Here is a 10,716-nt window from a genome sequence, read left to right as displayed (position 1 = left end):
GTGCTCATCTTATTTACACAGTTCAGTTCAGATTTACAAGAGATGGGTGGGAGAAGGGACAAATTTGATCTTTTAAAAAGTATGAAATCAAGCAATAAATTAATGGAGTGTTATTTCTCATCCACTCCTTCATCTCTGTATCATCTTTCAGCCCTATTCAGAGCATGAGAGTAAATAAAGCACAAACTAAAAACAAGCTTATTCAGCCAGCAGCCATCTGTCACTGTTTCATCCCCCTCAAAAGCACTTGTCAAAAGACAGATTTGAAAGCAACTTTTTCCCAGTAATCAGCAAAAGAGAAGGTCTATCTCCAAAACATGTCCCCATCTGAAAAAAAAAAAAGAGCATGTAAGTTCACGTGCTGCAAATGCAATAGAGAGAGGAACAAGGTTTCTTGAATTAAGAATAAAAACAAGCAATAATGCTCTCACTGAAGCATAAATTCAGAGTAATTAAGGATGTATTCTAAGTATATCTTAGAGCCTTGGGCTTCTGGTCAAAACATAACTCACAGGTTACTTTCTTTTGGATGGGGAGTATGCTGCTGTTGTGCATCAGATTGGTGCTCAGGCTGCACAGAGCCCCAGCAGCGTAATGCCCTGCAACCCCATAATACTTTTCCAGTACCATCATCTCACTTCAGACTGACTGAATTATGAAGTACATCTGACAAACTGTGCACCCCCTCCTGTTGGAAAATTGTCTGCAAGTAATTCATGTCAGCCCTGCATTCCCCAGAGACTGATGCTGCTGCCTCAAAGTAAAGCAAAATGAGACCTGGATTCCCATCACTCCTGTAGGCTGATGATGCTGGATATTAAGGATGCCTCAAAGCATGGTGTTTATCACATTTTAGAATTGGTAACTAACTATAAATACTATGTTTGTGTTTTTCAGAAAAAAGTTGGATAAATGGGACTGTTACACCTGATTCCAATGTACAATACATACACACACCCCATGCAACCCTAAACTAAAAATAATAATAATAATAATAATAACCACCAGGTTGGTTGACTATACTATGAAAAAGCATTTTCTACTCATTTGAAATTCATGTTCCTTTACTGCACTGTGTTGCTTCTTGTTTACTGACAGTGAAGTAACAAGAACCAGAGGAGTAATCAAGACATTTTGTATAGAAATGGTTATTACATTCATTGATACATGTGTGATGACAAACTCTTTCCATGAACAAATAGTTTTATCACAATGGAAATAAAGCTATGTTAACAAAATATAATGGACTGGCGCAAATATTCTATGATGTTTGCCTGGATAAAATGGCAAAATGTTTTTATATACTTACAGTTCCCTTAGGAAAAAAAAAAGAAAAAAAGAAAAAAACTACCACTCATTCAATGAATGGGGAAAACAAAATATTACCACCAACACCACACATACATCTTGGAACATTCTCAGGATACGGTTGCAATTTCCATAATAGCTTCTAGTTCAAGTGATCATTAAATCTATTTAACATGTCAAATTCAGAGTAAAATCCAATCTGACTTTTTAAACTATTCAAATTCAATATTTCACATCTTCATAACCCTTCCTTATTACCTGTCTTGTATTATATTTCTGCAGCTATGAAACAAAATACCCCCAGATATCAGATACAATACCGTATTTTTATTACTCCTCATTATCAGTACTCAAAGAAAGAATCTTTCACCATATGGAAAGAAATCTTGAGTTGCCCCATGAATACAAAGGCTTCCTTTAGAGAATACAGAGAGTTCAAAAAATCTTTATTGGTTTCAGTGTTTTTTTAATCCTACAAGAAGCTATAGTATTATGTTTGATGATATACCGAGAAGATTGAAGATATTAAAGGTTAATTTAGAAACTTAAGCAGTTTAAAATCCATTTGTTTTTACAAACGTGTCACGGTCTCATCAAAAACACATGGTTTTTAAACTGCTCAACAATCCCAAATTAACAGCAGAGCACTACACTTGGAGAAAACACCAACTGGAGATCACTCAAGTCAGAATTGCACTGCAGAGAGAACAAATTTAGTTTCATGGAAGAAAGCAGCACCTGGTACTGATTTTTTTGATTCAATAACTCTGGCTTTAAAATAATCACATCCTTGAGAGAGCTACAGGGATTAGTGAATAAGAATTCCTGAATAGCTAAAGCATCCAAAGGTGAGAAAATGGACACTGCTACATCATCTCCTCCAATTGATCCATGGGAAACCTCCCTCATTCAGCTGCCTACAGCTTGGTGTAATCCCCAGCTTTAACTTCTTTAGTATTATCTGAGGCAGTAAAGGAAAATTCTGGGAACCTAGCAAGGTTATTAAAAGTGGGAATGGCTGTCATTAAATCATTACGGCTTCGTTCCCATTACTGCACTGGAATGATGGACACCTGAACAGCTCATTTTCACATTAGTTCCAATGAGAGCTTCTGACCAAGGAAACTCAGCATGGAAAGCTGATCTGACTCAAAGCTCGGCAGCCCCCTATTGACTTCAGCAAGCTTTGCCTCTAAAGCTATAATCTTGCATTATAAATGTGGTTGAATTTCTCCACATTTAGTAAGCAGCTATTCAACCTTAAAGACATCTCCATCCCATAAAGCTCCAGATATCTGGATTTTGATGAACTCACCTTTTTCTTCCTCCCTTTTCTATTCTCTTTCTTCCTTAGTCTTTCAACACTTGAAAATGATTATTTTTCCATGTATAAGGTCCCGCTTAACCAACCTGACCCCCTTCTATCATCAAGCGATCCACCTGGTGGATGAGGGAAAAGCTGCTGACATAGTTTACCTAGACTTCAGTAAAACCTTCAACAGTGTCTCCCACAGTATTCTCCTGGAGAAGCTGGCAGCCCAAGGCTTAGATAGATACACCCTCTGCTGGGTAAAGTACTGGGCAGAAAGAGTGGTATTGAATGGAGTTAAATCTATCTGGCAACCAGTAACAAGTGGTGTTCTCCAGGAGCTGGTGGTACTGGGGGCTGTCCTGTTTAATATCTTTATTGTTGACCTAGATGAGGGGACTGAGTGAACCCTCAGTAAGTTTGCAGATGACACCAAGTTGAGAGGAACTATCTATCTGCCTGGTGGTAGGAAGGCCCTGTCCTATCTGGACAGGCTGGATAGATGGGCTGAGACTAGTGGGATGAAGTTCAACAAGACCTAGTGCTGCATACTGCACTTTGACCACAACAACCTCAGGCAACAGTACAGGCTTGGGGCAGAGTGGCTGGAAAGCTGTGAGGAAGAAATGGACCTAGATATGTTGGTTAACACTTGGCTGAGCATGAGCCAGCAGTAAGCCCAGGCGGCCAAGAAGGCCAATAGCATCCTGGCTTGTACTAGAAATAGTGCAGCCAGCAGTAGTCCACCTGTACTCAGCTCTGATGAAGCTGCGCCTTGAGTACTGTGTTCAGTTTTAGCCCGTTCACTACAAGAAATACATCAAAACACTGAAGCGTGTACAGAGAAGGGCAACGAAACACAAGTCTTATGAGGAGCAGCTGAGGGAACTGGGATTGTTCAGTCTGGAGAAGAGGAGACTCAGGGGAAACCTTATTAAGTCTCTTCATATACCTGAAAAAAAATTGTGGCAAGGTGGTTGTTGGCCTGTTTTCCTGCATAATTAGTGATAGGACTAGAAGGGATGGCCTCAAGTTGCACCAGAAGAGGTTCAGGTTGGATATTAGCAAAAATTTCTTCTCCAAAAGAGTCTTCAGGTGCTGGAACAGGCTGCCCAGGGAGGTGGTTGAATCACCATCCTGGAGGTGTTAAAGAAATGTTTTGATATGGTACTAAGGGACATAGTTTAGTGGAAAAATATTGCTGGTAGGTGGATGGTTGTACTAGATTATCTTGGAGGTCTTTTCCAACCGTGGTGATTCTGTGATCATTTTTGAAGATGGAATACATATAAACTTACTTCTGCAACGCTTTGCTAGTTAAAATCCAGTGCTCCAATCAATTAAACAAAGGCACTATAAATATTAACAAATTAATTTTTAGAATATGCATTTAGGATTTAATAGATAGATACTTGTATCAAATCAGGGAAGTAAAATGAAGTGTAATTTTGAAGTATTGAAATTCACACATTTATTTATGCACTCACATCTTAAGCTGTTTTGCTTAGTACTGGATTTTTTGAATACTGATTGTGAGATGCTAAGAAAAGATGCATATTTAACAAGGGATGCAAGCAGTGGCTTGCCTGTGTTTACAAAACAAGCCAATGGCTTGGCCAGGAGCTGGATATCTCTGTCATAGTGACTGCCTTCCTGCCTTACAGCATAGCACGTGTCACTGCTTAGCTGTGAGCAGATGCCTCTGAAGCTTTCCCACAAAGACTTGCTTGTTGTACAAGCTGTAAGAAAAGCTTATCAGCCTACAGATTATAAAAAATGGCTTTTCCCCAGGAAATGCTAGCTAACCTTCTCTTACTAGACATGGAGAACAATATAAAATATATTTGAAGACTTGGATCCCATCAATTTTGTCTTAATAAATCAGTCCTTCCAACACTTGCTCATGGTCCTGAACGCATATTCTTGTTCCTCTCCAAGTTTATGATTTCTCCAAGTCTGACATCAAAGCTTGTCACCCCAGATTCTGCATTCCTGCTTAGACCTACCTTTGTGATCCCACAGGAGCACTTGGTGGCAGAACCTGAAGCCCAGAGGCACTATAACTATGCACAGACCCTTCTTGCAGTATTGTGCAGAGAGCTGCTCACTAGTATTGTTTTGCAAATTTTTTCTTTCTAGATGTAGTGACTGCATCTCACTTTTTTCAGAACAGTTTATAAATGTTTAAAGGCTGAACTGAAGCCTCGACTTTCAAAGTACTTGACAGCCCATCTTCACTTTTTATGCAATGCCCTGTATTTCAGTTCAGATTTATTAAAATACTGAACAGTCCTTAACCTGAGAGAGTCCTCGGGGACTATACTTGATATGTCTTCTTAATTTGCCAGTGAACAACTAAAAACTGCTCACAGGGCTCAGAGAGATGCACAAATTCAAAGACAAGCAAGGTCACGAACTTCAATGTAGCAACTAATTCAGAGTGGCAGTCTGCATGCGTGCTCCTACCTGTAAGAAACAGACCTGTTTCCATCGTAGGGTAAGAACATGCATGCACGCAGGTGACCTCAGAGCAAAAGGTATGCTGCTGGATAGACAAAGATGTGAAACTGCAGCATGTTATTTGCTGCTCAACATGGCTAGCACGTCTTTGCAGCCAGCTGCGTGCTCACTGCATAATATTCTCATCTTGGGCATTTTTGCCATACTGGGTTTCTGAGAACAGAATATAAAACTCATGTCCAGAGTCCTACTAAAATATCTGGTATAGATCACTTGAACAAATACACTGCAGAAGTATACCACTTCCAACTGGATTTTCATAATTTCTGAGTCCTCTGGCCACCACTGCAGGAGATACTGAACTCCAGCCTTCAGGAGAACCTTACTGGTGCCTGTGTCCATTCCTTAAAAAACTGGAATTTTCCTTGTTGCAACACGTTTGTTGCCTCCAGCCCAACCACTGCACCCAGGTGAGAAGAGTCTTGCTTAATCTTCATTATTATCACCCATAAGACACATTTTATCTAAAAGCTAAAGGTAAAAAAAAGGAATGCTCTCTAAACTGCCTTTCTCTTCTCTGAGCTGAGAAAAAAACCAGTCCTCTCAACCGCTCCTAAAACGTTTTCCAAATAATGTTTTACGTTAAAAATGCTTTTTAACTGTAACTGCTAAAACGTTCAGAGAGACCTGTAATGTATAATCACACCAAGACCAAGAACTAAGACCACCCTTGGTTATTTAATAAAGCCAAATAACTTAAAAGGAAATCTAGACAAAGGGATGGCCCTTTTCACAATACCTCATGTAGTTGAAAAAGGATTTTATTTACAATATTTAAATGCAGTACTGTGAAACAAACAACTTGGTTCACAAGCAGTGCACCCACTGCTGAACTGTCACTGCCTGACATCCTGTCTTATCTGCCAAATTGCTCATTAGGTTTGGCAATTTTCACCTGCGCCTCCAGTTTAGATTTCAGCAGGGAATAAACATCAGTCTGCTTTAACAACCTTCCGCAGTGAGCTTCCAGCTTCTGCTCAGAAAGCACGCAGGCTCACACAAAACACGCCTTGTGTTCCACACATTCGAAAAAATAATGCAGCTCAAGGGATGAAATACAACAATGGGAAGTTTAACTTAGGTTACAGAAAAACAACAAAAAAGGCGAAAGAGCTAGATAATGAGCGTCAGCCAGCTGCTTTCATCGATGAAGTACACTTTCCCAACGCAAAAGAACATAGGGGGTGTAGACCAGCATCATTTTTGTTTCCACATTTAGATGGCAAGATTCAATTTGATACAACCCCCCGCGTGCAAAGTACAGGCTATGTTTGTGCATGGGAAAAGAGGGAATCCAGCTGAATATTACTTCTCCAGCTGGACCTGATCTAGCTAACCTTTCCCTTGCTGAGAAGGCACAGTAGCGCGATCTATAAACAAACAAAGGGGTGGCATGGTAACCAGAACAAAGAGAAATCTCAGCTCCCTGACACCCAGCTCCAGCGGTGTCCACATGTGGACAGACCCAGCCTTACACCGCAGGTGAGTGGGCTGCAAGTGGGACACAGCCTGGGCACGAGGAGCAGAGTGCAGCCCGCCAGCAAAAAGCACCAGGAACGTAAAACAAAATGTCTAAAATGCTGTAAACCAATTTCAGGCGGAATACTGTTTTTCATTTGTTAGAAGTAAAATATTCACCGCCAACCCTGCAATTAGCTAGAAAATTACAATAATTACAGCAATTTTGTATCCCATCTCCAATCCAATTAATAGATATATGACCTTGTCAACATGTAATAATCGGGATCTGCATCTACCACAAAACTGGATGGGTTTTATTTGCTGAATAGAATTTACACAGTAAGAAGATAATTATTTGAAATACTGAGAATACCATTTGTATGCTATGCTTCACTTCACAAATTATAAAGGAAATACAATAGGGATATTATTTCCATTTTCAATGTATATTTAAATGAAATTCTTGATAAAGGTAGGTTTAATATGGGATAATATTACTGGACTGGGATCCTTAGCCTGTGGTGTGGAACATTTATAAATGAAATATATCAAATTGTCAACACCTCAAAAAAAAAAAAAAGTAATAGGTAAGACAACATCGTTGGTTTGTAATAACATTTATGACAAATCATTTCATCCATTTTATTTTTGCACGATTTTATTAAAAACATGTCAAAAGAGTTATAATGCTTACTAACAGTTTTAAAACTCTTATACGTTTCTACAGGCCTTTGTATTGCTGGGTCTCGAAGAACTTTTTGTTCATTTTAGCAGCCAGCAAATTGGCCATGTATTACACGTACTGTCCAGAATGACACCAAAGATGTGAGCTGTCTGATATCACTGAATTTTATCTTCGCCATATGATTTTGATGCACTAACATCGACATACTAAATAGTTCACCAGATGTACACAATAAGGAGAAAACGTGTACATATTATCTGCTCCGAGCCACCCCAAGCTGAACAGTCAGAAAGACAGTTTTTGTCTTACAAACGGAACTGAGATATGCATTTAGCAGTAGCATACTCCAGTGACAGCAGAACAAAAGGGCACTGGAATTCCAGGATGCTTTTTTTATTCTTTTCTGCCAGTTATCCTCTCCCTAATTTAATTCTGTATTTTAAATAAACACAGTCATAACTTGAAAAGACATGCGTTCAAGTCTTCATAACCTAATTCTTAAACATTGTTTTCTTACTTTTACAGAAAACACTATGGAACAAAACCCTTCAAAACTTTAAATAGAGAGTTGTAACTTTTCCATTTGTGTTTTTATCTCTCTACTAAAACATACATTTTATCCATTAAAGGAACGCCTACAGAAAAGTAATCTCTTGGGAATTACAAATCATTTTTAAAAGACTTCAGAATATCAAAGGACTGACTGATGTGAACCTCTGCTATGAATTTTCTGGAATGGCATCACTACTTCAAAATTTCAGTGGAGGAAATGACAGATAGTACAAGTAAGAGGGGCACACTGCTCAGTCTAAAATTGTCTTGCTTGCATGACAGATTTAACAACAATGAAAATTGCACTGTAAATGTCATTTGGTACTTTTTTTTTTCCTTTTTAGTATGCTGAAATACTCAGAATCCTTCCCAAACAAGAATGCTGATCTATATATTGTTAATACTTCATGATTTTGCAACTAGTCTACATTTCAAAATAATGAAAATAAAGGGATTTTCCTGGCTATGATTTACTTTTTTAAAAAAGTATCTTTTTCCAGCACAGTAAATGCATGTATCACAAGGTGTTTTTAAGGAAAGGTGATGAGCATAACCTAGCAACCTTAAGAGGTTCAGTAGAAAGTACTCCTGCCTTTACTAGTTTTTTTTTTTACCCTTTTCTTCATTAAATGCAATAAAATTGGCAAGCTGAAAAATAGAGCATGCAGCACCTGCCTTTAGAAATTTTGCTGTGATTTTCAGTGTTAGGACAATTTTAATCTGGCAGCACATAGTTTATTGCTTCTAAAAGCAACTTATAAATAATTTATTAAAACAGAAAGGTTTATTTGCTTGCATGCAACCAGCATTTAAGCCATTTCTCAATTTTGATCAGCATTCAGTAAGGACAGATAATGAATCACATTCCCAACAGCATCAAAGTAAGAACACTTGGCATCCTCTGAAGTGAAGATGAAACATGTCGAGATATAAAGCACCACATTGACTTACTTGCACGGAGAACTGAAGGGGTGACCTCGATTTCACTTGTTGCTTGGTAGGGCTGAAAGGCCGATGCTGCGTTGGACCCCAACTCACTGCCAAAAATCTCAGGACTCTGTGTGCCTGTTGAGCTGGCACTGGTGCCATCACCTCCATGGTGAGGATCTTGCTCATCAAATACAGCCACCAACTGCAAACGACATTTAATCAACTGTTAAAAAGAAACCTCGAGCAACATCAAAGGGCCACTGGAAGTGAGAATTTCATCATTTCTTCCCATCAAAAAGAAAGAAATGCCCATAAGCACTGACTCAAATCAAGACCTAGACCACAACCCCAGCCCAAAGAAAGACAGCTCTGCCCAAGGCAAGGCCAGGGACCAGTAGCTCCAACACAGCACAGACCCCAGCACCATGAGCACAGAGCAAGTGGTACCAAGCCAGGAAACACAGTCTCATCTTTCCTAGCAAACCCCTCACTCTCACCCAGCAGTGCATAAACTGCTCAAAGCCTGTACAGTGGAGGTTACTACCTGCCTTCTGATACCTCTCTACGCATCACTGTTACAAAGGCAAACCATTGGCAATTACACAACTTTATGGAATAAAAATACACAATAAGAATCACAAACACAGAATCACACAGAATGGCCAGGGTTGGAAGGGATCTCAAGGATCATGAATCTCCAACCCCCCTGCCACATGCAGGGCCAACAACTTCCATATTTAATACTAGACCAGGCTGCTTAGTTCCCCATCCAATATGGCCTTGAACACCTCCAGGGATGGGGCATCCACAACCACTCTGGGCAGCTGTTCCAGCACCTCACCACTCTCATAGTAAAGAGCTTCCCCCTGACATCCAACCTAAATCTTCTCTCCCTTAACTTAAATCCATTTCCCTTTGTCTTGCAGTTATCTACCCTTTCAAAGAGTTGATTCCCCTCCTGTTTGTAGGCTCCCTTTAGGTACTGAAAGGCTGCACTGAGGTCACCCCACAGCTTTCTTTTCTCCAGGCTGAACAAGCCCAGCTCCCTCAGCTCCACAATTGTAGGGGAGGTGCTCCAGTCCCCTGATCATCTTCGTGGCTCTCCTTTGGACCCTGTCCAACAGTTCTGTCTTTTTTGTACTGGGGACTCCAGACCTGGACACAGTACTCCAGAAGTTATGTTAACACATGCTGAAAGCTACTAAGTACGAAATTACCCTAAAGTGCTCCAATTGCTACAAGTTACCTTGTTATCTATTAATCTGACATCTATTAATGTCTACTCACACAATTTCAGCTGTGGGCTTCCCTTGCAAAATTTCACTAGTCAAATTTCCAGAAATATTTCTGTTGTTTGCATTCAGATTCTCCAGGAAAAAAAAAATAAGAGTCAAAGCCCAGATTGAAACTTAGCCAAGACACTAATTTAATTTTGATTTGCTAAACTTCTGTTCACCATTGTGAGAGAAACAGGAAAAACACCATGGCTTTCTCAGTAAATCTGACATTTTTTCCACTATATCTGACTGCTTTTATTTGAAAATAATTTCTCCCATTTTATTTGTAATGACTTACTGAAAGGGAAAAGGCCAGCTGTTGTACACATTTAATTTTCAAGATGGGTAGAGAAGTCCTATAGATAACAGCATTCTGCAGCTTATGAATTAATCTATAATGTAATATCTGAAAGACATTTCTAAGAACGCATTACATTCTTCTGACCATATTGGTAGGGTAAATGGAATAAATCAACTTAAACCTGCTCTGATCTCTGCAAATTGTTTGTTTTAACAACACTTAAGGCTTGCTATTACCAAAAGGAATCAGAGAAGTCATTTTTTAATCTTTTTATTTTTATTTTTTTCTTTGAGTGAATTTGACATCATCTCATCCTATAGATTTTAACCATGGTCCCATAACTCCAATCTGACATATGCAAACATGTTTTAAA

General features: G+C 39.2%; 1 long non-coding RNA gene across 1 annotated transcript; it reads left to right on the top strand.

Annotated features, from left to right (window-relative positions):
• Positions 1-6,488: 6,488 nt before the first annotated feature.
• LOC109368137 lies at positions 6,489-8,762 on the top strand. The gene is made up of 3 exons (XR_004160076.1): positions 6,489-6,619; positions 7,913-8,068; positions 8,180-8,762. It is a non-coding gene; the product is annotated as an uncharacterized LOC109368137 (long non-coding RNA).
• The last annotated feature ends 1,954 nt before the right edge of the window (positions 8,763-10,716 follow it).

This window comes from Meleagris gallopavo, chromosome 6 (assembly GCF_000146605.3).
Source record: "Meleagris gallopavo isolate NT-WF06-2002-E0010 breed Aviagen turkey brand Nicholas breeding stock chromosome 6, Turkey_5.1, whole genome shotgun sequence".
Taxonomy (NCBI): Eukaryota; Metazoa; Chordata; class Aves; order Galliformes; family Phasianidae; genus Meleagris; species Meleagris gallopavo.
Note: the sequence above shows the minus strand (reverse complement) of the source record. Positions and strands in the feature narration are given on the sequence as shown.